The sequence below is a fragment of the Rhincodon typus genome, chromosome 1 (genome assembly GCF_021869965.1).
Source record: "Rhincodon typus isolate 14 chromosome 1, sRhiTyp1.1, whole genome shotgun sequence".
NCBI lineage: Eukaryota > Metazoa > Chordata > Chondrichthyes > Orectolobiformes > Rhincodontidae > Rhincodon > Rhincodon typus.
This window is the reverse complement of record NC_063332.1, coordinates 129,619,194-129,644,193: the sequence shown is the minus strand read 5'-3', so window position 1 is coordinate 129,644,193 and position 25,000 is coordinate 129,619,194. Positions and strand designations below refer to the sequence as shown.

The following is a 25,000-nucleotide window of genomic DNA, read 5'->3' as shown; positions in this document are numbered from 1 at the left end:
CCTTTTGTTTATAGTGTACATTAATTATCTAGACATGAATGTAGAATGTATAATTAGTAAGTTTGTAGATGATGTGAAATTTTATGTGGTAAATAGTGCAGAGAAAAGCCTCAGACTGCAGGATGATGTAGGCAGGCTCATCAGATGGGCTGAACAGTGGCAAATGGAATTTAATTAAGAAGTGTAAGGTGATACATTTTGGGAGGACTAACATGGCAAGGGAGTATATGTTGAATGGTGGGGAGTAACAGAGGATCAGAGGAACACTGGTGTACATGTCCACAGAGCTTTGAAGGCAAGTGGGCAGGTGGATAAAGTGGTTACGAAGGCATGTGGGATACTTCCCTTTATTACTCAAAGTATTGAACACGAGCAAGGAAGTTATGATGGAGCTGTGTATGAGGTTAGTTAGGCCACAACTAGAGTATTATATTCTGGTCAGCACACTATAGGACAGAAGTGATTGCACTAGAGAGGGTGCAGAAGAGATTGCTCAGGATTCTGGACTTGTGAATGGAGGCGTAAAGTACAAAAGCAAAGAAGTTTGAATTTTTATAAAACACTGGTTTAACCTCAACTGGAATAATTGTGTTCAATTCTGGGACGCAATTCTTTTTAGGATTTTATGAAGCCTTTAGAGGGGGTGTGCAGGAAATATTTCCAATAGGAGAGTGACTTCACTTGTGTAGACAGTTTGGGGAACCTGGAGTTCTCCTTGGAGATGGTTGAGAGGAGCCTTTGAAGGAGGTGCTCAAAATCTTAACAAACAGAGGAACTCAAGAACAGTTATTGCCAATGGCAGAAAAGACCAAAATTGCTGGGCTTTAATTTTTAAAGTGGTTGGCAAAACAAAAACAATTTCATTATGCTCCAGAATTTAGTGCTTGTAACCATGATTTGGACAGGTTCAATTATGGCTTTTATAGGGAATTTGATAAGCACCTGAAGAGACAAGATATTTGTAGAACTGTCAGGGGGAAGAATGGAGACTGGAAGGAACTGACCTACTCTTGGGGAAAGCCAGCACAGACACTATGGATCAAATGGCTTCCTTTTCTGCTGTTAGCACTTTATAATTCTAGGGTAGATTAGTTGACAAGTGGGGGGGAAAAAAAAAGTGAACACATGAGTCAGACATCAGCATTTTCACTCGTAGAACACCAAAAATAAAGCAACAGGTGATTGGATTTCTTTGTATACTTTATTTTACAATTGTTTATTTATGATTTGCTGGCAGTTTCAGCAAGATGCGAATTAAAATACCTGAAATTTGGTGCTGTTTGCAGTTTAATTACTGTTAGTAATGGTGGAATGGTCACACTTGCTAATTTTCCATGTACTCATCATTACTTCACAGAAGTGAATTAGTTGTTACAGAAAATCCAGGCCTAGGAAATTAACTGAAACATATTGCATTGATGGTGTTACCAATTGATTCTCTTGCAAGAAATAGTATGAAGGGAATTACTAGAGAGTCCTATTACATCAAATGAGTATCTGACAAAGAATCATAGACATTTATAACACAGAAGGTGCTATTCAGCCCACTGAGTCCACACTGGGGCTAAAAATGTGTCCCAGCCTAATTCTATTTATGATCTGTGCATCATAGCCTTGTAGATTATGGTACTTCAAGGGTATATCTGAGTGATCTAAAATATTAAGATGGTAGAGGTAGAAATGCTGAATGCAGGCAGCGAGGTCCAGATGCCCACTACGTGAAATCTTTCTAAGGGAAAAGACTTCCCTGAATACCTTCTAAAACTCCCATTGTTTGCCTTTAAATTTATGGTTATGGCCCCCTCAACTAAGGGAATAGGGTTTACCTACCCATCCTATTTGTACCCTTCATAATTTTATCTACTTCTGTTAGGGCCCTCTCAGCCCTTTGTTCCAAAGATAGCAGCCCTGGCCTGTTCAATCTTTGCTCATAACTGAAATTCTGTCATGTTGATAACATTCTTGTAAGTCTGCTCTGCACGTTATCTCTAATACTATCACATGTTCTATAGAACCGCATACAGCATGTTATAATTCTTGTTTTATTTAGTTCCGTATTGAGAGTAGCTGTAATAAGACATGATCGGAAAGGTTCAGTAAAGATTGACTTGGAAAATTTTAAATCTGCATTCCAGGAAATTTTGAATGTTGGCACTTGCACATTTGACTAATGGTAATGTAAATTTTTAGTTTGATGGTAGCCATGATGTGGAGGTGCTGGTGTTGGACTGGGGTGGACGAGGTCAGAAGTCACACAACACCAGGTTATAGTCCAACAGGTTTATTCAAAATCAAAGCTTTCATAGCGATGCCCCTTCGTCAGGTGAAGTGAGGAGAGGCACACAGGCACAGCATTTATAATCGGAGAGGTTGAAAGATCATACAAATGGTGTGAGTGGAGTGTCAACAGGCTGAATAATAAGTCTCTGCAGGTGATCAAGAGTGGCAGATGATGTGAGTAAAATATCAACAGCTAAATCGCAAGTGAAGTGATGACCGATAATCGGATTAATTGAGGCAGAGACGTATTTAGAAAAAAAATCAAAACTAAGATGGTGCTGGAGACAAACCAAATGACTGGAATAACATGGGTATGAGTCACGTGCTGAGGGTCTAACTAAAGTAACAAATAATTCAAAACTGTACAAACTAATTAAGGTAGAGAGATCATACGTTATCAAGGTGATGCTGTCTAAACAGGACAGTAAGGGAGATTTTACAGAACAGTGTGGTGGGGTCACATGTCACGTGACAAGAACCCAAGATCACGGTTGAGGCCGTCTTCATGGGTACAGAACTTAGCTATCAGTTTCTGCTTTAGTGATTCTGTGTTGTTGTGTATCTCGAAGGCTACCTTGCAGGACGCTCACCTGAAGATTGGAGGCTAAATGTCCTTGATCGCTGAAGTGTTCACTGACTGAGAGGGAACATTCCTGTCTGGCGATTCTTACGCAGTGTCCATTCATCCGTTGTCTTAGTGTTTGCATGGTCTCACCAATATACCAAGTCTTGGGGCATCCTTCCCTGCAGCAAACGAGGTAGACAACATTGGCCGAGTCAGAGGAGCATCTGTCGTGTACATGGTGGGTGGTGTTCCCATGTGTGATGGTAGTATCCCTGTCGATGATCTGGCATGTCTTGCAGAGGTTGCCATGGCAGGGTTGTGTGGTTGTGTGGTGTTGTGGTTGATGTTGTCCTGAAGGCTGGGTTGTTCGCTGCAAACAATGGTCCATTTACGGTTTGGCAGTTGTTTGAAGCCAAGAAGTGGAGGTGTAGGGGGATGATCTTGGCAAGATGTTCGTCGTAATTGATAACATGCTGAAGGCTGTGAAGAACATGGCACTTCGGGGACGTATTGGATGATGAAGTGTACTCTATTGGTTGTGTCCTGTGTTTGTCTTCTGAGGCGATTATTGTGGTTTTTTTACTGTAGGGCACTGGAACTGGAGATCAATGAGTTGAGAATCGTATCCTGTTCTTAACAGTGAAAAACCACAACAACCACCTCACGAAACACTACGCCATGTTGTTCACAGCCTTCAACATGTTAATGATGATGACGAACATCTCGCCAAAATCATCCCTACGCCTCTGCTTCTCTCATTCAAACAACCGCCAAATCTTAAACAGATAATCGTTTGCAGCAAACTACTCAGCCTTCAGGACAACATCGATCACAACAACCTCTGCAAGACATGCCAGATCATCAACATGGATACTACCATCACACGTGGGAACACCACCCATCACGTACATGGCAGATACTCGTGATTGGGCCAATGTTGTCTATCTCGTACACTGCAGACAAGGATGCCCCAAGACATGATACATTGGCGAGACCATGCAGATGCTATGGCAATGGAGAATGAACATCGCACAACAGCGGTCAAGGACATTTAGCCTCCGATCTTCAGGTAGGCTGTCTGGAAGGACGCTTTCGAGATACACGACAACACAGAATTGCTGAGCAGAAACTGATAGTCTAGTTCTGTACCCATGAAGACGGCCTCAAACATGATCTCTGGTTCATTGAAACGCTGCATGTGACCCCACCGTACTTTTCCGTATCATTAAAATCTTCCTTACTGTCCTGTTTTGACACCATCACCTTGATAACTTGTTATGATCTCTCTACCTCAAGTACTCCAAAACTGTACAAACTAATTGTTACTTTTGGTAAGACCCTCTGCATCCGACTCATACCCATCATGTTATTCCAGCCATTTGGTTTGTCTCCAGCATCACCTTAGTTTTGATTTTTTTTTTGTAAGTATCTCTCTGCCTCAATTAATCACTCCACTTGCGATTTAGCTGTTGACGCTTTACTCGCATCGTCTAACACTTAATCACCCGCAGAGACTTACTATTTGGCCTGCTGATACTCCAGTCCCACCATTTGTATGATTGTATGATCTTTTGATCTCTCTGATTGCAAATTTTGTGCCTGTGTGCCACTCCTTACTTCACCTGACGAAGGGGCAGTGCTTTGTAAGCTTGTGACTTCAAATAAACCTGATGGACAATAATCTGGTGACTTATGGCTGTAAATTTTTAGTGTCTTTTCTTATGTCTCAAACCCTCGAGCTGTGCACAATTCCCAACTAAGAGAATGGATATATGCAGATCGCCCTCGGCATTTAAGTAGGTCTGTGATATACTTATCCTTTTAAGAAATGTGCAAAAGCAGTCCAAAGTAAGCAGGTCAGGATCATGTTCAGCATCCCGCCCAGACCTACCCTCCCCACTCCACTCCACGCTGTCTCCGTGACCTCACAGTTAGCATGGCTAGTCCACCTAGTCTGCACAAGATTCCTGGTCCTTGAGTTCTCTTTTTTTCCCTTTTGCCTTTACAGAGCAATTAAAGGAAATTTGTGCCCGCATGACCTACCTACCTTGATTTAGTAATAGAAAAAACTACAATAAGTAACAATAACGTTTTAAACTAAATCCATTTACAAGTACTAAGATTTAAGCCATGCTTTCTTTTTTAGCTTGCAGAAGAAACTGTTTAGTTGAAATAAACATTCACTTAATATTTTAGCTTCTCCTGCTGAAGTTGGCAACTTCAGTTGTGGTTTTATATGAAATACAATAGTTGGGCACAAAAGAGGCTTCAACGTCATTTGTGGTGAAGGTGCGGCAGCACAGCAGCTCTGAGATAACCCTGGACTGACGTGTACTTGTCACTTTAAGACTCAGGTCATGTGATTTTTTTTTTGATGACATCATTGGTTATTTTGGAGGGAATCAACTCAGTCTATCTTGGTGCCTGTAGAGTGAACATCTACTTTAATAAACAGCCTGTTGTTGTTAAACACTTTGACCTCTTATCCTTCTTGAAAAGTAATATTGATGATCTTTACAAATTTGGACTGGTAATCTGAAGTGTTGTCAGACTAGAGTCTGAGTGTGCGTTATTCTTAATGTTGCATCTTTTAAAACAAACAGAGAGAAAATCATGTGGTGAGTATGCTTTTGTTTGGCTGCTTGATGTCCACAGCTGGAACATTAGTTTGTAAAATGACCCCTTGTCATAGAGTCGTACAACACAGAAACAGACCCTTCAGTCCATGCTGACCATAATCCCAAATGAAATAAGTCCCACCTGCCTGTGCTGACCTGCTTTTGGTTATTTTTAATCAACCTGACCCAACATGTTATGACACACATCGGGGGCAAGTGGAACTTGAACTGAGACATTCAGGCTGAGAAATTGGGATACTATCGCTGCATCATATGGACCTTCGAGTGTTACTTCTAGATTGTGTAAAGGAGCCTAATTGATTATCTTAGACAAGTTGCTAGGGTAGCTATTGGCGTACTCAATTGTGCAAGAAGTGCCACCCAATTACGAAATCACAGAACAAACCATTCTTTCTGCAGCCAGAACAAGCATATTCATCACTTCTACCTTTTTCACTTCGGAGCCTGGCCGCCTATGGTTTACTATTGCGTTTCCACTGGCAAGACCTTGGCCAATTAGAATCAACTTGCCAACCAAACAGCATTATTTTCTCATGCAATATAAATTGTTGTGATTATTTGAAACTTTTTACTTTTTTGAGCTTATCCTGATGTGCAACAGGAAAAAAAATTGACAATGTTTTTTTTTTTTGGAATAATGTTCAAGTTTTGTAATACCAAATGACTTGCAACAAGTGAAGTGCAGAGTTTGACCAAAATAATTCTCAAATGCATCCACAGAAGTGCACCTCATCTTTTTAAATTCAGGATTCCTTGATTGGTAAGTGATAAGACAAGGTTTATTTATAGTCACTAAATGAATGCCTTTTCTTGCTATTCATAAATAATGATGAAGAGTATATTCCCTGTGAAATGCAGCAATTGTGTTGACACAAAGATATTTGACATAAGTGCAGAAAAATTGCTTGCTGTTTTGCCATTGTCATTATTTTCCACCCGCCAGTTCAGGTAGCTATGAAAAATCCCACAAAAAGAACAGGAATTTTCCGATGTCTTGGCCAACCTTCATCCCTCTTACAACACCACAAAAGATTAGTGCTTTGTGTATGTGGCTCACTATAATCTGACTTTAGTGCTGACGTGCTAACCACTTTTTTTTTGTTGTTCTTTCTTGTTGGTAGAGTCTTGCTGTGCACAATTTGACTACCACCTTGTCCCACAAAACAGCGGTTGTTGCACTTCAGAGGTAACTTATTGGCTGTGATTTACTTCGAAACATTTTGAAGATGCTATGTAAAGGTAAGTTAATTCTGTCTGTTTTCTACATAAGAGATCTAAATGAACAATATGAGTAATAAAATCTGAATTATAATATGAATAAATATTTTGAACAGCATAACAAGACATATGAAATAATGACACATTGAAGAAACACTCATTAATCATGAGGAGAAGGTGTTACGTGTGTGTGATTACTGCTTTTTCGTTGGAATAAACAAGGTACAGGGATACCTCCCATGATATTTCAGTTGTGATCCAAAACAAGTTGCATAGATCATAGAGTAGAGTGACTTTGTAAAACTGGGGATGATTTGGATTGTCACTTGTGGTGCATTGGACATTTACTACTTCTGCCTTGGAACACTAATACTTACACCTTGTTCATTGTCACACAATTATGGTGGCCAGATGGCCCAATTTTGCTTGGCAGTACCAATTTTTCACTAAAGGGCCTGGTGTCCCAACAGTTTTCTTCAAATGCCTGCGTTTTCCCCCTCCCTGGCTTTTGTACAGCACGGCATCTGTATACTCTCTCTTCCCCGAGGCCCTTCTCCTTTTAGTCTACCATTAAATCCGAGATTATAGTTTAAGCAAGATCTCCTGCACCATGTCAACTCTGATATTTTAAAGCTCTGGATCAAAGCTTAAGGCTTATTATTTAAGTTGACTATTTTTGTTCTCCCCCCACCTCTCTCTCTCTCTCTCTCTCTCTCTCCAGTGCCAACTTGTTTACATTCACAATATCGTTATGAAGGGGCTGTTTTGCAATGTGGGCAACTGAATCAACGAAAACAAGGAATCCTTTAATTTTCAACCCCCAAATCTGGGTGCAGAAAATACATGTTTGTCCCCAGTGATGCCTTTACTGGTTTGACAGAAGAGAGAGCGCACTCCTTCTATGAGGCTGGAAATCAAACAATTGATGAAAGTGCACTGAATACTTGAATTGAACATTTGGTACAGAACAGTGTACCTGCCACCGATACAAATAATTCAGCACTTGCCATTTAGTTTGGAAGTGGTCTCCAATGAGATCTTGTTGCTTTAGGATATCATCAGTATTCCTTTCTTTTAATTTGAAACTTTTAATCTTAGAATCTCTACAATGTGGAAGTAGGCCATTAGACCCATTGAGTCCACACCAACTCTACAAAGAGCATCCTACCCAGCCCTGTAACCCTCTGTCCCTGTAACCCTGCATTTCCTTTGGCTAATCCACACAGCCTGCACATCCCTGGACACCATGGGTAATTTAGCACGGCCAATACACCTAATCTGCACATCTGTGAACTGTGGGAGGAAACCAGAGCACCTGAAGGAAGACGTTCTCCCACACAGACATGGGGAGAATGTGAAAACGCCACATAGACAGTCCCTAAGGCTGGAATCGAACCCAGCTCCCTGGTGCTGTGAGGCAGCAGTACTAAGCACTGAGCAACCATGTTGATTTTCATAGACACTTTACATAGTTAGAGAATTATTCTACCAGTATTGAAGAATGACAGGGAAAGTTTGGATGTATTGTAAATCATAATTTTGTTATCATTCTTAATTTATCTATGGGTTAATAAAACATTTTTCTCCTGGCACCATGTCATCTCACCAAACCATCTCTGGAAGCTACACAATCTTGTGGCTTTGTACAGGCAGCCAATAATTGATTGTCCTAATTGGATTTCCTACTCTGCTGGTTGTTACAGTGTGGTAAGGGAAGATGCGGCAACCACGGCTGATGAGGGAAGTCAGGGACAGTGTAAAAGCAAAAGCCTACAATGTGGTGAAGATCAGTGGAAAGCCAAAGGATTGGGAAGCCTTCAAAAACCAGCAGAGGATAGCTATCAAAGCAATGGAGGGAGGAGGAGATGAAATATGATAGTAAGCTTGCAAGTAATATAAAAGATAATTGCAAGAGTTTTTTTTTCAGGTATCTAAAAGGTAAGGGAAGGAGGAGTGAACATTGGACCACTGGAAAATGAGGCTGGAGTAGTAATAATGGGAAAAAAGAAATGGTGGAGGAAGTGAATAGGTACTTTGCATCAGTTTTCACAGTGGATGACACCAGAACTTTGAGAGTCAGCGGTAGAGGTGAGTGTAGTGGCCATCACTAAGGAGAAAGTGCTGGGGAAACAGAAAGGTCTGAAGATGGATACATCACTGGAGCAGATGGGCTACACCCCAGGGTTCTTAAGGAAATAGCTGAAGAGATTGTAGAGGCATTGACGGTAATCTTTCAGGAATCACTGGAGTCGGGGAGGGTCCCAGAGGATGCAAAATGGATAATGAAACATCCCTAGTTAAGAAGGGAGGGAAGCAGAAGACTGGGATTATAGGCCAGACAGCCTGACCTCTGTCCTTTGTAAGATTGTAGAGTCCACTATTAAGGATGAAATTTCACAGTACTTGGAAGTGCATGGTAAAGTAGGGCTGAGTTAGCATGCCTTCATCAAGGGGAGATCATGCCTGACAGATCTGTTAAAATTCTTTGAGGAGGTAATGAACAAATTAGATGAAGTAGAGCCAGTGGAGGTGATCAGTTTGGACTTCCAGAAGGCCCTTGGCACAGTGCCACATAGAAGAATGCTGAATAAAGTAAGAGCCCATGGGCAAGGTACTGGCATGGATAGAGGACTGGCTGACTGGCAGAAGGCAGAGTGGGTTTAAAGAGTGTCTTTTTTAGAATGGTAGCTGGTGATTAGTGGAGTTCTGCAGGACTCTGTGTTGGGCCACAACTATTTATGTCATTCGTGTCTGGACGAAGGAACCGAGGTTATTGCTTCAAAGTTTGCAGGTGGCACAAAGGTGGAGGGATAGGTCGTATTGAGGACACGGGCAGGTTGCAGAAAAACTTGGACAGGCTAGGAGAGTGAGCAAGGTAGTGGCAAATAGAATACAATGTGGGAAAGTGTGAGGTTAATCACATTGGTAGGAAGAATAGAGGCGTAGATTATTTCCTAAATGTGGAAAGGCTTTGGAAATCTGAAGCACAAAGGGACTTGGAGGTCCTAGTTCAGGTTTCTCTTAAGGTCAACATGCATGTTCAATAGTAGGGCAAATGCAGTGCTAGCATTCATTTCAAGAGGGCTAGATGACAACAGCAGAGATGTACTGCTGAGGCCCTATAATGCTCTGTTAAGACCACATTTGGAATATTGAGAGCAGACTGGGCCCTGTATCTAAGAAAGAACGTGTTTGCCTTCGAGGGAGTCCAGAGGGCATTCACAAGAATGATCTGGGGATGAAGGGTTTGTCACATAAAGAGCGGTTGAGGACCCTGGGTCTGATCTCGATGGCGTTTAGAAGGTTAACGGGAGATCTGATTGAAACTTAGAAACCTGAGAGGCCTGGAAAGATTGGATATGGAGAAGATGTTTCCACTAATAGGAGAGACGAGGACCCGAGGGCACAGATAGGTGCGTGTGCAACTTGATTCTCTGAGCTCATCCACATGTTGCCATCTCCATGTATCGAACCAGACAATCATCTTAACATCTACATTTGGGTATTATGTCTTCTGAAAGAAATTGTCATTTATTTATATGTACTTCTGGAGCCATGCCTGAAAACCAGTTGCACAAAAGGACTGCCTAAGTCATGGCAATGAATATAATAATTCTTTTGACTATCCCTGTGAGTGGGGAGTTTAGGTTGCTGGGCTAGGTAAGCTTCAGTTTCTAAAATTAGCACTGTAAATAAAAGGGGAAACTGTAATAACGTGAGGCTTCCTTTAGTTTTTCCAGGATTTGAGTGTTGGGGAGTTGATAAAAAGGTGTATTTCTCAAAAAGAAATAAAAACCGACATTTTCAAGCCTTTATTGCAGTAGCAATAGTGTGGTTCATTAGACAACACCTACAGTTAGAGGAAACCACAAAGATTTAAAGATGTTTCACAGCAGTTGAAAAAAATAAGCTCTAACTCCACAGTAGCTATTGCTACACTGGAGTTTAGGAAGCCCGGGCTAAGAGGATCAAACATGTGAAATGAGATTTGTATAACTGATCAGTGGGAATACTGCAGTCTGTGGAAAGCAGCAGTCAAATGTAGAAGGTGACCCTGACAAGGAGTGTTTAGGTAATGATTCAATCATTGAGCACGGCTGTATAACCCTTACTCAATAGTTCAGTCGAAGTTTTACCTTTGTTGGAGGAAAGAAAAAGTTATTACATTCATTAACCTCAAATAATCTATGATTAGGTAATCAAGTAATCTATGATGAGTTTATGTGAGTGTGATTAAATTATAGAGCTAAAGTAGGGCTGTAGTGGCTTGGTGATAATGTCTTAACATCTGAGCCAGATGGTCCAGGTTCAAGTCCCACCTGCCCCCGTTATAATTGTCTGAACAGGTTGGTTTTAAGAATAACCACAGAACTGAATCTGGTGCAAGGTCTTCCACTTTAAGTTGATCCATTGAACGTCATTTCATTGTAATGTTATTCCAAATAGAGTCATTTTTTTGATGCTGTTTTGTGCCATCTCCCTGTGTTGTGCTGCATTGCCGTCCTCATAATATACACTGTGCGTTTCATTGTGTGCTGTGTCCCTAAATTGATCTTGATCCTCAGTATCTCTGGGCTTAGTTTAATGAAAAATAACACTGTGTACGCTTCACGAGGTAGACCCCTGTAACTATACAATTTTCTGTTCTATTCACTAATTGTTGTTATCCAGCATGTTATTTCAGATAGAACTCTGCCCATGTATTTCTCTGCATTTCAACATGTACATTTTTGTTCTGGGCAAGAAATGTCAGCAGGAACCTAACTCTGGATTTAATGGCAATTCGTATAGGATACAATAGCTGTCCTGCTCTTGAAGGGTCAATAAGATAGTTCTTGCAGTGATCGGTTATCAGTCCATTACTGTGTTGTTTTAAGAGCTGGATATGCTAACGTGCCAGGAGCAGGATAAACCCAGGTGGCCAAGGTCCAATTGCAGTCCAGGGGAAGTAAATTACAAGGAGAGTGTGGAGCTGGAGGAACACAGCAGGTCATGCAGCATCAGAGGAGCAGGAAAGCTGATGTTTCGGGTTGGGACCCTTTGTCAGGACTGGGGAGGGGGAAGGGAGCTGGGAAATAAATAGAGGAAGAAGGGGTGGGGATGGTGATAGGTGGATGCAGGTAGGGGCTGGTAGAGATTGGTCGGTGGGAAGAGTTGGGCAGATAGGTGGGAGAGAAGATGGACAGGTTGTGTCAGGTCAAGGAGGTTGGGAATGAGAGGGAGGACGAGGCTGGGGTGTGGGAAGATTTTGAACCTGGTGAATTCCATGTTCAGGCCATGGGACTGTAAGCTCCTGAGGCAAAATATGAGGTGCTGTTCTTCCAGTTTGCATGTGGCATCATTGTGACACTGGAGAAGGCCCAGGATGGACATGTCACCAAGGGAATGGGAGGGGGAGTTTAAGATGGTTAGTGACCGGAAGGTGGTGTTGATGAGAGCAAACAGAGCAGATGCCCTGCAAATCAGTCACTGAGTCTGCGCTTCGTCTCACTGATGTGGAGGAGACCACATCAGGGGCAACGGATACTGTAGACCAGGGTGGGGATGTACAGGTGAACCCCTGTCAGATTTGAAAAGTTTGTCTTGGACCTTGGACGGAGGTGAGAGGGTAAGTGTAGGGGCAGATGTAGAACCTCCTGCAGTTGCAGGGTAAGGTGCTGGGTGTGGTGGGATTAGTGGGGAGTATGGAACGGATGAGAGAGTTGCAGAGTGAGCAGTCCCTACGATAGACACATAGGGGTAGGGAGGGAAATATCTCTTTAATGGTGGAGGTCAGATTGCAGGTGGCAGAAGTGGTGTAGGATGATGTGCTGGATGCGGAGGTAACTGGGGTGGTATGTGAAGATCAGGAGTTCTCTGTCCTTATTTATCAAGGAGAGTGTGTGTGTATGATTATAACTCCAATTGTAGTTTGAGCTATGAAATGAATGTGTATGAGATTTTCGGATTAGTTGAGTCCAAGCTATTTAATCTGTTTAATTTACTAATAAAAAAAATAAGATATCGTGATCAGCACTTGGGACTTTTAAAATCAAAGAAGCAAACTTTCAACCACAGGAAAAGGCCTTAGTCAAGATTTGAAGCAGTACAGAAGTTGTATCTATGCTTGGACACCAGAAAATTAATCACCATGGGAACGATGAATACTTTGGGAAAAGGAGTAGGCCCTTTACCTCATTGAGTGTGCTCTGCCATTTATTAAGACCATGGCTGATATGATTATTCAACATTCCTGCCTATCCCCAACAGCCTTTTGCGCCCTTATTTCTTGTGATATAACCTTTGGGATTCATGTATAAGCAGAAAATGGCTCAGAAGCTCAGCGGGTCTGGCAGAATCTGTGGAGAGAGAAACAAAGCTTCCAGTCTAGTACAACTCTTTTAGAGCTCTTTCTGTTTTTTTACTTAATTTCAGTATTCCAGCATGTACTTTGGTTTTAATTTGAGGTTTTAATAATACATGTGTGTTTTAATATTATTTATTGTAATTTTGGCTTTCTGGTTTTTGAGTTACTAACCAATGGGTTCACTGTATATCATGTTAATTCCATTGTGATTTTTTTTTTAGGAGATTTTTGATGCCTGGCTTTAGAGTGAACATTTTTGTGTGCACCAGTAATGGACTTTGTGTTTTTTGTGGCCCAGCAAAGTAAATAATGGGGCCTCAAGGATATGTTAGATATTTCTAGAACATGTTTCTTCATAAGCTTAAGGGGGATACCCATAGGTCAGACAAGGAGAATTGTTTTCTTTTTTAGTTTGGTCTAGTTCCTGTGACATCCTTAATGTAGGATGCTATGTAGATCAGTGCTCCTGAGAGGGAAAAGATGTATAGACTATCTTAGAGCAAAGAGTTAGTCTTGTTCCCAGACCAGAAGCATTGGGATAAAACCCTGAGGAGATTTCTTAAAGCTGAGTACGTTTATCTTGGTGTATTATAGCTTCAGGAAGAAGCTATCTATAGTTTTAGTCCAAAGGGTGAAGTCTCAGTCACTTAAGCCTACTGTGGTGTTAGATACAATGACTGAGTATTTTATGGGTAGTGTTTGGTACTGTGCAAAAGCTGTTTTGTTTCTTTTCAATTTATAAAGGAGTGTTTTGGGATAAATGAGATTAAACTTTAACTGTCTGTTTTGAAATCTTTGAATTTGTATTGTAAGTAGATGGTTTAGTTCGTTCTATTTTGTCTTCTTGCCTTCCATAATAAACTTTTCTGTTTTATTGTGTACTTGTGTTTCAGTGAGAGATCACCTTGTTAGAATCAAAATATGATGCAGTAAGCCAAGTTTCTATCTGACGTTGTCCAATAATAGTATCATCTGAGATCATAATATGATCTGCCTAATATGTCTAGATAGCTTTCGATCATACTCTAATTTTTCCCTCTTTATTATTCTTTTAGTCATTTTTTTGCTGCTTTTATATAGCGTCCAATCCTTGTGACCTGCCATCCATCTTTGCACAATTATGTGCTTTTTAAAAAAAAAGTTTGATACTATCTTTAATATTTTAGTGAACCAAAGTTGGTGGGCGATCCTCCTGGATGTTTGTTTCTCGATGGATTGTTTGAGTTGGGCTATAAAAGCTTCCTGCTTATAGAGACAACCTTGGGAGCGTTCCTGTGTAAGAAGAGAAAAAAGCACGTGAGACTAAAAGATAACTCAAGCCGGAGCTGAAAACCGCACGAGGCAGAATATTTTTAAAAATAGCAAAAGAAACACAGCAGTTGTATTTCCGAATTTCCACGTAGTAACCTGATAATATCAAGACTACTTTAGTAGTAGTAATCCCTTAGACATCAATAACATTTGCAAAAGACAAGAAACATCAGAAATAAAAGCAGAAAGTTCTGGAGGAACCCAGCAGGTCTGGCACCATCTGTGGATAGAGAAGTGGAGTTAATGTTTTGAGTCTGATGCTGCTTCAGAACTGAAGGGGTTGCAAAGTGATTGATTGATTGTTTTAATGCTATCAGAATATCAGAATTGTGTATCAAATTCCCTAGCATGAAATGGTAGTTTAATAGATGTCCCATCTGAATCTAAGCTCTTTAAACAAAAGTTGGAGCTACACTTTTTGGATTTAGCCATTCAGAACTACATAAGCAAGTGATGAAAATAAAGATAGTGAAAGGAAATGAGGAATTGCATGAGTAAACATTTCAGACCTGTTTCAGGAGGATGAGAGTGATCCTGCTAAGCTATGGGAAATGCTCAAAGTTTGGCTTTGTGTAAAAGTGAACTTCTGGATTCACCATCTTGAGGTTATGTCTTCCAGACAACAGCCAACAATGGAGTGCTTCAGAGACCTGCGTAAACATAGGTGGATACATAAAGTCAGCAGCTAGCCTGACAAATATGAAAATTCAAAGTGGAAGAATCTGTAACAAGAAAGCAAACAGTTTTTCCACATTGTGAATGTGAAACACGGTGTGAATAAAGTCAAACAGTTAGAAGCTTTCGTCACTATTAACATGACATGTCCAAAGAAAATTGGCAAGCGAACAGTCAAGATCAAAGTTAGCACAGGTGCTAGTGCAAACATTCCTCCAGTCAGAATCCTGAAGGATATGTTCCTGGACCATTGGAGTCAATTATACAACCTACAAAGAGCAAAATTAACTGCAAATGATAGCGTACCTATCCTATTGTGCATGGAAATCTCAAGTACTTTACCTAGTGAAAACACGTGGACCATTATAGCTGGATTACTGTGAGTGGATCTCAATATTGATGAGATCACCAAGATTACCAAGAACATTTGTATTGAGTCAGTCCGGGAATAACAACAACTGTACCCAGACAAATTTGATACCATATCAACTATCAAAGTTGATTCTACATTGTACTTCAGAGAAGATTTCTGTCTGTTTTGAGAAAGTGCATACAGAAGAGAAAATTAAGAGTGAACTAGATGATATGGGTTGTAATAGAAAAATCTGTTGTATACATTGTGTAGACTGATGCATTTCCATTATGTGCGTGCTATGAAAGATGGCACAATCAGAGCATGTTTGGACCCAAGACATTTAAACTCTCTCATCCTTGAAGGGGAAGGGTCCATTTACAGCTGGACTGCATCAGGGAGCTGACCTCTGTTATGTCGGAAGTGGGGAGGTGGGAGAGCCATTTGCAGCCTCATTAGACTCACCGGATAGAGCAGGTTGCAGCTCTTCCTGCCAGAACAGGCTGGGTCAGGAGGCAGGCGACAAAGAACAACATCATTGATTGTGACAGCTCCAATGATTGTTTGTCTGAACAACAACCAATACACAATGCTGGAGAAACTCAGTAGGTCTGGCGGTATGTCTGGAGAGAAAGCAGAGTTGACCTTTCAAATCCAGCACGATACTCTTCTTCAGAATCGGCAATCATTATGCTGATTAACCTGTCACTAGGGCTGGTCTGTACCTGTTTGGCTGCTCTGGGTACTGCCTGCTGTGAATATGGGGCATTTGAGGGGACGTGATGGCCTAGTGGTATTATCGCTGGACTGTTAATCCAGAGACCCAGATAATGTTCTGGGGACACAGGTTCGAATCCCGCCATGGCAGATGGTGGAATTTGAATTCAATGAAATATCTGGAATTAAGAGTCTAATGGTGACCGCAAAGCCATTGTCAGGAAAAACCCGTCTGGTTCACTAATGTCCTTTTGGGAAGGAAATTGCCATCCTTACCTGGTCTGGCCTACATGTGACTCCAGACCCACAGCAATGTGGTTGACTCTTAACTGCCCTCTGGGCAATTAGGGAGGGGCAATAAATACTGTCTGGCCAGCGGCGCCCACATCCCGTAAATGAATAAAGGAAAAATAAATTTGGCCAATGGATCTGGCTGTGATGTTGAGTGCCTCAGTAACTGCTCTCCTTGGCTCTGCTGCACTCCACTGGCACCTCCTCCATAACAGATTTGTCAACAGACTCCATTGACTGTCACGATTTACAGTTTGGAATGCTCTGAATTAAACACTTATTATGCCGAACTGGTTATCGACCATGACCAAATGGTAGCTATTCCTATCGTAAGTCTCCCATAAAATTGTTGAGATGGAAATGCATTGTGGATTCAGGCAAATGAGACTTTCTCCTGTTTCCAGACTCTCCCACTCCTACCATCGTGGGCCATTGAAAATTCAGCTTGATGTTCTTAATAATGACCTTGTGGGCTCTCGTTTGAAAAAGATGTTAATTAACCAATGACCTTGGTTTTGTGTTGTCCTTCAAACAATTTTGTGCTTCAAATGTGTTAGAGTAGCAGTTAACAGTATTGTGGGGGTACCTTCACTGCAGCAGTTCACAAACTTTCATCATCACCAGCACCTTCTCAGAGGCAACTGATGTTGTGAATAAATGCTGGCCTTACCAGTGAATGCCCACATCTCAAGAAAAGGTAAGTGTACTTTTAAAGTTCTATAAATCATTGGGATGTAGGAACAGGAATTGGGCCATTTGGGGCATCCTTTCCTTTCTTTCCACTTGCCGTGGTAAGCAAATAAGGGTGTGAGAGATATATATGTGCGCTGCAGCAGGCCTTTGGGATTTGACTATTTTATATTTGTTGCTTGCAACTTTTTTTGATGGCTAACCAACGAGATAGGCAACGTTCACTTCCAAGCTTAGAGCTCAGAAAACAGAGACGTAGGTTAGTAAAGCTGGAGTTGTCCTGAAGTGCATTCTGAGTCATGGGAAGCACAGAGCCAGGAAGGAAGTGTGATCAACAAGAACAGGAACAATCAATGGGGCAGCAGCTCTTGAGAGGGAGTTTTGAAGGCAGATTGGCCAAAATGAAGGATTGTAATCCCTTGAAGTTCTGTTGGGATTTGATGACTCACTGTGCCACGAACATCTAGGGCAGATAGCGGTGTAATCAATCTTGACCACACAAAGTGGGCTGTGGGCCATTCAATCGCAATCTAGCACCCATCATTACCAAATATTAATTTTGTGTTTTTGAAATAAGTTGTGTATTGTAGAATAATTAACTGTTCTAACTTGCATAATATTTTGCGTTCAACACAGTGGAATCCTGTGGCTTTATTCTCTTTGTAACACCCTTGGTCTTGCCTTTGGGCTACTTTTGAAAATAAGGTTTATTACTTTTGTACCTAGTTTGGAGCATAATTTGGTTGTCTCCACCAGGATCATAACAAAAGTTAGCGATCTGGTCTGGGAGATTACAGCTCACTTAAATACTACAGCAACTTTAATTGCCATCTAAATGAGTAATTCATTGCAATTGTTGGTGTAAAAACCACTGCTTTGATTATGCAGGGTGTGTAAGAACTTCATAGGTGTTTGCTCAATCTCTCATGATGGGTTTGCGTGCTTCTCCGGATTCTTTGTATTGACGGTTACAAAGTTGCTTCAAAGAAGAAAAACATTTGCATTTATATGGAGCCTTTAAATAACTGAGGACATCCCAAAGCTTCACAATCCAACAAACTATTTTAACTTAAGTTGTTGTCATTGTTCTGTAGAAAATACACATTACACTGCCCACAAACAACAATCAAATCGATACCAAATGATTTGATGCAGTGATTTTGGGGGATAAATATTGACCTGTCCCTTCGTGGGGTACGTGGAGTGTTCCTTATTCCAGTCCTATTCCGGCCCCCACCACAACTCTTTCTTCGATATATCGATGATATCATTGGTACTGCTTCCCCCTGTCATCTGGAATTGGAAAAGTTCATCGATTTCACTTCTGATTTCCATCCACCTTCGCTTTCACCAGGTCAATCTCTGACTCCTCCCTTCCCTTCCTTGACATCTGTTTCCATTTCTGGGGATAGACTGGCTACTATTATCCATATCAACCCACTAACACCCACAGCTGCCTGGATTATACATCCCGTACTCTGCTTCCTGTAAAGACTCCATTGCACTGTCCTCGTTCCTCTGTCTCCATCACATAGGTTCCGATGAGGCCAACTTTGATAAGGAAGCTTCCGAAATGTTCACCTTCTTCCTCAATCAAGGATTCCCCAGCACCGTTGTCAGCAGGGCCCTCAATCAGGTCTGATCCATTTCCCGCACTTCTGCCCTCACCCCCTCTCTTTCCTCCCGCAACAGCGATATGGTTCCCCTTGTCCTTACCTACTATCCCACCAGCATCCACGTCCAGAAGATCATCAGCTGCCATTTCCGCCACCTACAGTGAGATGCCGCCACTAGACACACATTCCCCTCCTCTCCCTTGTCCACCTTCGGCAGGAACTGTTCCGTCCAGGACACCCTGGTCCACTCTTCCTTCACACCAACCCCCAGCTCCGTGGCACATTCCTCTGTAACCGCTGGTTTTCAGGATTTGGACTTTGATGGCAGCTGCTGCTGTTGGATTGTCTTTCTTGCCACAGGATTTTGAGGATCTTGTGACATCTTCATGCTTTGAGGTGCCTTCTGTAGTTTATGCAAGTCTCTAAGCATTTAAGAGGTTCACTGCTGTTTGGTAAAACACGACCTTAGTCTTGGGTTTGAGAATCTGGTCTTGAAATACCCTTTTGCAACAGCCAGCTGAATGATGTGCTGGCATTTGGAGGTAATGATGAATTTTAATTGAATGAACATTATGGCTCAGTGCTGTTCTCCTGTATCAATTTAAATAATTATCTATGCTCTCTTGAAAGTCTCAGTTGAACTTGCCTCCATCGTATTTCCCACACCCTAACCACTTGCTATGTGAAAAGATTTTTCTTCCTCACATTTGCTTCTTTTGTAAACTTCCTTGTATTTGTGCCCTCTCATTCTCAATCCTTTTAGAGAGGGAACAATTTCACTTTATCTATTCTGTTCAGCCTTGTCATGATTTTGAAAATTCCTAGGAGAGGAGATCTAATAGGAAATTAATCCCTTCAGTCTTCTATCCACAAACCTATCTTCTTTGGAACCATTCTTGTAAACCTTTCCTGTGTGCTTTGCAATGAGTTCACAATTATACACAATTCTGCTGCTGAGGTCTAACTGTTGTCTTGTACAAGTTCAAGAGCTGATGTACTTTTTGAGATAATGTGTGTAGATGGAGCAAAAATATCTTTGGCAGAATACGCAGAAGAATCTTTATATTTGGATAATTTAGAGCCTAAAGAACTCAAAAACAGTTTTGAAGTCCTGATGTTATGATGGGATCTGAAATCAATCTTTGAAAGCTCAATTTTCTGAACCAGATGTTGTTAGTGTGTTGAACAATGTTTGGTATGTGCACTGTTGTGTTGTCACAGAAATGCTGATTTTAATTTTTATTCACGGGCTTCAAAAAATAGTTGCCAGTGGCTAGAAATTGACAAGTTTGGTTTTTCAAACTTCTTCTAAACTTAGAGCATACACTGGTGGTTGTCTCCCATCTAAACCTGTAATTCTGTCTGTACGAATATTTTATAGTCAGATGGCTAGGATGCAAACAGATGGAAATAGCACAATGATAATTGGCTTCTTCATACAGCTACTTTCTGCTAACTCTGTTGTATTCTGAAAAAAGATTTTACAGTTCAATATGTATTAGAGTAAATGCGTGCCTGTTCTGTGCAGAGTCAGCAATCTTCCAGTGTCAACTAGGGACTGCTCAGAAGTTTGAGGCACTTAATCGCTCATCCATTACTGCTCCACTTTTCATTTGTTAAGGATGTGGGGCTTGTATTGGAAACAATATGATTAACAGAATGTTTTCTTTTAAGCAATTAACTGTTTGATGCTGAATACTCCACAGGGTTTTTAAACTCTATTTTAAATTGAGAGGAATACAAGCAGCTACTTCATGAGCTCTTAACTGTGAGTGTTGTGATTATATAACTCAGCAGGAGCACGTCCAACCTTTTACAATTGGCAGTGGAGAGCCTGTTGTGCATTTTGATTTTGGTTATCCCTTGCAGTTGCTTTAATGGAAAAATGCAACATTGGAAAGTTTTCCCCTTTTTATTCTCCTCCAAGTTACTGCTGAGGTATCGTTCCTTAGCCAATGGCAGACTTCTAACACATCGCCAACACAACCACGTTTTATAGCGACTGTAAGAAGACTATTCAACCATAGAGGGTATCTCAGGTTAGCAGAGATGAAATTTTTTTTTCCCAAGGCTTTTGTCATTTTCTCTAGGACTATTTTCTTGATTTTTCAGTGACTACAACTTGGATTTAAATTGGCTGCTGAAGATGTAAAGAATGAAGGAAGAACCCGAATTATTGTTGAATGAGGAATTTGAAAACTTGCTGTACTCCTCTGTACTAAAGATACGAGAGACATTAAACTGGGGAGGCTGCCTAGGATCCAACAATTAAGAAGCTTGCTTTAGTTCACTTCCAGATCCCATTCCCTCTACATTATTCATCTCCAGTAGTGAAGGAAACTTAAATCCTGGAACATGTGACTCTTTTGGATCAACTGGCCCTCAGTGTTTTCTACAGATAAAAACTTTCTTTCCACAAAACAGAGTATACACAATGACAGCCAAACAACATCTTGAATGCAAATGGACACTTCCAAAACAGAAACCTTTCACAAAAACCTAAAGGGAGCAAAGCAAGCTGGATTTCCCTGTAATATTTTTTTTTTCCCATCACCCCAGATTTCTTGACATCAAAACGTACACAAAAACAAGTTTGTTGGACAAACGTGAAAGAGGATTAAAGCTATTGGAAAGGATGTTACTGCATTTATTCTTTTGGTTATTGTTATTCCAGTAGGAGTTTGTAAAGTTCAAAGCCAGGAGCCAAGTCCAAGAGTAGGGCTGTAGGGAAAATAAAGATTTTGTTTGAATGCTGGGAAATCATACATAAGTAAATTGTAAGAAAGGTGGCAATGTTGTCTATTGTTTGCACCCTCCCTCACTCACCCCCAGAGGCCTCCTTCTACCCGTCCACATTTCCCCCTTTTTCATCATCAGTGTCTGTCTTTCTCTGTTTCTTCACACTCTCATCTACAATGGTTCCACTTTCATCTTGGCTTCCCATTGATGGTAGTGCCAAGATCCCAGCTGTCTTATACATTGGGATGGGAGGGTTGTTGTTTCGGGGGGTGGGGAGGAGATTGTGAATTTATAAATAATTTTTAAAAAGACTAGATCTTTGTGTATTCTCCCTAGTAGGCTGCCAGTAGAAACCACCCTCTTCCTAACTACTCTTCTGAAAAAAACTCACAACGCTGAAAGAAATTTCAAAAATACAACTCCAAAGGAAGGAAGAAAATGTCAACTTCCCATTGATTCCAACGTTCTGGCATTCTGCTCTGAAGAGAATTGTTTCTATAAAATAAAGCAAAGAACTGTGTATGTTGGAAATTTGAAAGAAAAACAAAATGCTGGAGAAACTCAACAGGTCTGGCAGTATCTGTGCAGAGAGAAACAGTGAATGTTTTGAGTTCCGGGATCTTTCATCTCGGACAGAGAGGGCAGGATCAGGCTCAACTGCAATGTTCAAAATTAATTCGGGCAGTAGAAATATTTGCCCTTGAAACTCTGAGTGAAAAATGAACCACCTGAGGCAGAAAATTCAATAAAGGCCACCCCTTTATATATTACTTGACTTTAAGGCTCCTCCATAGTCCATATGTGGCTGAGCAATTGCAGGTCGAGCATCTCATTGAAAGTGGGAAAATAATGTTCAGTTTCACTGGAGGACTTTGTCTCTCTGACAAAGGGTCACTGGACTCGAAACTTTGACTCTGTGTCTTTCTCTCCACAGATGCTGCCAGACCTGCTGAGTTTTCTCCAGTGCTTTCTGTTTTTGTTTCAGAATTGTTTTTGTCTCTTTCTCTGTCTTTGCCACAAGGAAAAAGACCTTGCAGATTCTGTGTCTCTCTTGCTGCTCCTCCAGTGAAGTTCTGCATTTTTTTTCCCTCCACCTTCAAAAAGATACCCGGACCTGCAATTGTTTTCCCTCATTTGAACTATGGAGGAACCTTATTGTAAGTTATTATATAAAGGATGATCTTTAATGAATTTTCTACTCCCTCCCTAATTCTTGATTTTGAGCTTTGTAGGCAAATTTGCCCACTGCCCAACTGCAGTCAAGTTCGATCCTGCCTGCTTCTGTCAACCACCTGGGAACAGCAGCAACAGTCCCTGAATAACAATCTGGAACTAGAATCTTGGCTGTTTGTTCTTGTTTTCAGGTCCAGGCAGGTAAACAGTGACTAACTTGCACTTAGCATTTTTTTTACAAAGCATCCTAAGATGTTTCATAGGAACATTATCAAAAGAAAATTGGAACTAAATCACATAGTGAGCAGAAGATTGATCAAAAGTAGTGCAGGTTTTACAGAGCATCTTAAAGAAGGAGGAAGAGGTGGACAGGTTTAGAGAGTGAATTCCTAAGCGTTTTATTTTTATCTGGTTTTGTTGTCGAATAATGGGATCTCATTATGTTATCAAATCATTCAAAAAAAAATCATGCTGTCCAAATCAGTAGACGAAGGGAAGGATGATTTATTATGGAGGGATAATTCTGAAAGTGAAACTGTCTAACTTGATCCAGAGTTAGGATCCTTACAATGATACCACAGCCTAGTGACTCTGAATGAATTCAGTGAACTGTTAGCATTGGGTGTTGAGGGCACAGAATTTGATGATTTTTAAAACATTTCAATTGTACTTAAAGTTAACATTTTGGAATGAGTTCATTCAATAAATTGCCATGTTAATTTAATAAGAATACGATGCAATTTCTTTCATGTTTCAAAATTTTGACTACCTGCCCCCGATGGTGTTCACGTTTCATGTTCCCCGTATACGTCAACCCTTGTTTTTAAGAAGGATTTTCGGAGGCTTCAAAGATTGACTTGCCCTCTTGTGAACTAGGTAATGTGTTTTGTTGAAGTCTAATTATGTTATTTCTATTTTTAATGCTGTGGTTCCCATTTTGAACTGTGTAAACAGTAAATGTAGAAGAAGCAGACTTAACAGATTGACCAGACTAATTAGTTGCAAGGGAGGCATTAATTTGGAGTTGCTTGTTTGTGGCTTGGGAAGGTTTCATCACAGGAACATCCTTCTGACTTTCCCCTCAGGCCTAGCATGTTTAAACTAAACCGAATGACAAATTCTCTCCTTGTTAATGATTCAGCTAATACTTTGGGACTCGGGCATGTTACTTCATGAATTGTGTTTGTGCGACCCTCTGCAGTGTTTTATTCGTTGTTGCTGTCTGCTGAACTGGGGCTATGATACTGGTGCCGTTGTTTAACTAACTTTGCAAAAAGTTTTAATTTCTATCAATCGCAAAACTTTTTTACAGCAATGTTTCCAAGATGAGACATAGCCTGGTAGTTCAAAAGTTCAAAAGGTCTCTTGTGCCTCAGTGGAAGTGTCCCTACCCCTGGACTGAGAGGTCTAGGTTCAAGTCCCACCTGCTCTGGAGGTATGTCATAACATCTCTGAACAGGTTGATTAGAAAAATAGATTTAAAAAAATATAAAAAGTCAGTGTTGGCCTGTAAACTAGAAAGAGTACACTATTGAATTCAGTTATGCCTGGGAACTGGTAGATGACATTTTGTATAAAGAAATAAAATTCAATACAGTGAAGTCTAGGAAGAGACTTAAATGAGGAGGGAAAAAAGGCACAGATTTTGTAGCCAAAAGTGAGCAAAATGAACTCCCCATCCCTTAGAGATCCATTCCATTGCATAAGTGCTGTATGCTGAAGGTAGCTCCTTGGCTGATTGTCCTGAGCCATTTTTTTCTCAGTTTTGTTAGTATTGCTTGGCCATTGTTCACCACTCCATTGTCTCTTTATTTCCTCTTCGTCTAATCTCTTCCTACCTATATTCACGATTCTGTTGACACATTTCAATGCTGCAGTTTTCTGGCCCTAACACATTTCCCATACCTGTCCGTCTGATTGTAGCAAAAGAATCTCTTGCAGTGACTTTCTTTTCTGTTGCTCTTGCAGCATTCTGTCTGTTGTGTTCAGAGGGCCTAACTCTCTGGTTCCTACCTGTTTCCCATCTCCATGTTGCCCCTCGGTGACATCATCCGTTAGTTTTCATGTGTAGGGTAAGGATACCCAGCTGCGTATGAAGCTGGTTGTTAAGTAAATTTAAGGCAGTCCACACCACCCGTTGTTAAATTCTCAGACGTTGTTCTGACATTGACAACTGGATGAACAGAAACTTCCTCCAAATAAATGTAGGGAAGACCGAAACCATTGATTCTGGTCCCTGCTGCAGACTCCATTTCTGATTCAGTATAAATTCGTAGTGTGTTCGGGACAGTTTCCTATGAAAATATATTGTGGATCCAACCAGGAATGAGGCTAATTTGAATCTGGTGATGTTTAATGAAGCAGGTTTAATAAATGATCTCAGGAGTC

General features: G+C 40.9%; 1 protein-coding gene across 5 annotated transcripts in view; it reads left to right on the top strand.

Moving 5' to 3' along the window:
* Positions 1-25,000, top strand: part of fhip1aa (FHF complex subunit HOOK interacting protein 1Aa) — a 182,866-nt gene that overhangs the window by 34,851 nt on the left and 123,015 nt on the right. For all 5 annotated transcript variants that reach the window (XM_048600882.1, XM_048600866.1, XM_048600879.1 and 2 more), the window contains exon 2: positions 6,606-6,723. The gene's annotated coding sequence lies outside the window, so the exon portion shown is untranslated. The remainder of the gene's footprint in view (positions 1-6,605; positions 6,724-25,000) is intronic.